We start from the raw sequence: 2667 nt of genomic DNA, 5'->3' as shown, positions 1-2667 counted from the left end.
CGAGCCCGGCACAGGGCCTAGGGCAGCAGCCGTCTCTCCCGCCACCGGAGTTCGGTAGCCTCCGGCCACTTCCCCCACCCCGGGGAGGTTGATGGCGAAGATGTGGCAGGCGAAGGAAGGAACGGAGCCAAGATGGTTGGTCTCACTTGCAGTTTATTCCAGTCTTCCCTCTATACACTCTCCGTCCTCTCTACACCTTTCCGCCCCCTATACACTTTCTGCCTCTATACACTTTCCCACCTCTATACACTTTCCACCCCCTCACCTTCTCTCGAACCCCTTTTATTGATCATGGCCCTTCCAAAGGGCCCAATACATTGACGTCACTAAAGGCACCAAAAGATCTTACAGGCAGAACATTGAGGCAACATAATTCTCTTGTATCTGCAGGCCCTTAATCTAGGCCCCTGGAAAGAAGATACAAAACCAAAACCGAAGCCTTCTTTGGGCTGAAAGCACTCGGATTTACATCCCAAAGACCAGGCTGGGCCAGAGCCTGGAATCTACAATGTCAAGTCAAGCCTTAGATCTGTGGGTCAAAGATCAGCTAGGTTTCTGTGACAAAAGGTTTCTGTGACAAAACTCCAGAAGGCAGCTGGAAAAGGGGAAATATTCCAACACTAGGGTATTCAGGTTTTTTCCAGATTTGGGCTATTGTGAACAGTGCTGCAATGATCATATAGGTACATATGTCATTTTTACTGTGCTTTTTTGCATCCTTGGGATATATTCCCAGAAGTGGTATTGCGGGTCAGATGGAAGTTCAATTTGTAGTTTTTGAAGGACTGTCCATATTGTTTTCTAAAAAGGCTGGACCAGTCGATATTCTCACCAACAGTGAAAGAGCGTCCCTTTTTCCCCACATCCACGCTAACACTGGTTGCTTTTGTTCTTTTGAATGTGTGCCAGTCTCTGTGGTGTGAGATGATATCTCATTGTTGTTTTGATTTGCATCTCCCTGATGACTAGTGATGTGGACCATTTTTTCATGTGCCTTTTGGCCCTTTATATTTCTTTTTTGAGAAAACTTCCGTTCATTTCTTCTCCCCATTTTTTGATGGGGTTGGAGGATATTTTCTTATACAATTCTACTAGTGTCTTGTATATTCTGGATATTAATCCCTTATCAGATGGGTATTGGGTAAATATTCTTTCCTATTCTGTGGGCTCTTTCTGTGTTTTGGTCACTGTTTCTTTTGAAGTGCAGAAGCTTCTTAGTTTGATGCAGTCCCATTTGTTTATCTTTGCTTCCACTTGCATGGTCAGTGCTGTTTCATCCTTAAAGATGCTTTTAGCTTCAATTCACGGAGAGTTCTGCCTATATTTTCCTCTATGTACCTTAGAGATTCGTGTCTGATATTGAGGTCTCTAATCCACTTCGATCTGACTTTTGTGTCTGGCATTAGACAGAAGTCAGAGTTCATTTTTTTGCAGGTAGCTATCCAGTTTTCCCACTACCACTTGTTGAAGATGCTTCCCTTTTTCCACTTCACATTTCTTGCTCCTTTGTCAAAGATTAGGTGGCCATATATTTGGAGGTCTGTGACAGGATATTCAACTCTGTTCTATTGGTCTGCAGCTCTGTTTCTAGCCCAATACCATGCTGTTTTAATTACTACTACTTTGTAGTAGAGTTTGAAGTTTGGGAAGTTGATGCCACCCATCTTCTTTTTCCCAAGGATTGCTTTAGCTATACGTGGGGATTTATTGTTCCATATGAATTTCAGGGGTGTTTTTTCTATTTCTTTGAAAAATGCCATGAGTATCCTGATAGGGACCACATTAAATTTGTATAGTGCTTTAGGCAGTATTGCCATTTTGATAATATTAATTCTCCCTATCCATGAGCAGGGGATGTATCTCTATTTCCTAGTGTCCTCTTTTATTTCTTGAAGTAGTGTTTTCTAATTTTCCTTGTATAGGTCCTTCACCTCTTTGGTTAAGCTGATTTCAAGGTATTGATTTTCTGAGGTACTATTATGAATGGGATTATTTTTTAAAGTCTCTTTCTTCTCTTTCATTATTTGTATATAAGAAAGCCATGGACTTTTGGGTGTTGATTTTGTAGCTTGCCACTTTACTACTTCAATTTACTGTTTCTATGAGCTTTTCTGTGGAGTCTTTAGGGTTTTCTAAGTATAGTATCATATTGTTTGCAAATAGTGATTGATAGCTTCACCTCTTCCTTTCCTATCTGTATTTTCTTGATATCTTTTTTTTTTTTTTTGTCTAACTGCTATGGCCAGGACTTCCAGTACTATATTGAATAGGAGTGGAGAAAGTTGGCAACCTTGTCTTGTGCCCCATCTTAGAGGGAAGGCTTTTAGTTTTTCCCCATTGAGAATAATACTTGCCAAAAAATATGGAATGCTTCACGAATTTGCTTGTCATTCATGCACAGAGGCCATGCTAATCTTCATTCCAATTTTAGTATATGTGCTGCCGAAGCGAGCACTTTTTCCATTTTTATAATGAGCAAACTATTAATTGTATCTCATTAAATATGCAATTAATTATGGTAAACAGTTTATTTAAATCAATTTCATATTTATATACATGCATTCTTTAATTTCATGTTTTATTTTTAAAGCAACATTCAAACATACTCTCAACCTAAATTTGAACAATAAAAAGTAAATGCATTCTTTTGAAGGGGCCATGTTTATT

The 2667-nt window shown here is 39.6% G+C and overlaps 1 pseudogene; it reads right to left on the bottom strand.

The window, feature by feature from the left end:
* Window positions 1–2356: 2356 nt before the first annotated feature.
* Window positions 2357–2455, bottom strand: LOC129400493 (U6 spliceosomal RNA; annotated as a pseudogene).
* Between the last annotated feature and the right edge of the window lie 212 nt (window positions 2456–2667).

This window comes from Sorex araneus, chromosome X (assembly GCF_027595985.1).
Source record: "Sorex araneus isolate mSorAra2 chromosome X, mSorAra2.pri, whole genome shotgun sequence".
NCBI classification, from domain to species: domain Eukaryota; kingdom Metazoa; phylum Chordata; class Mammalia; order Eulipotyphla; family Soricidae; genus Sorex; species Sorex araneus.
The sequence above is the reverse complement of the archived record's forward strand: the minus strand, read 5'-3'. Positions and strand labels throughout refer to the sequence as shown.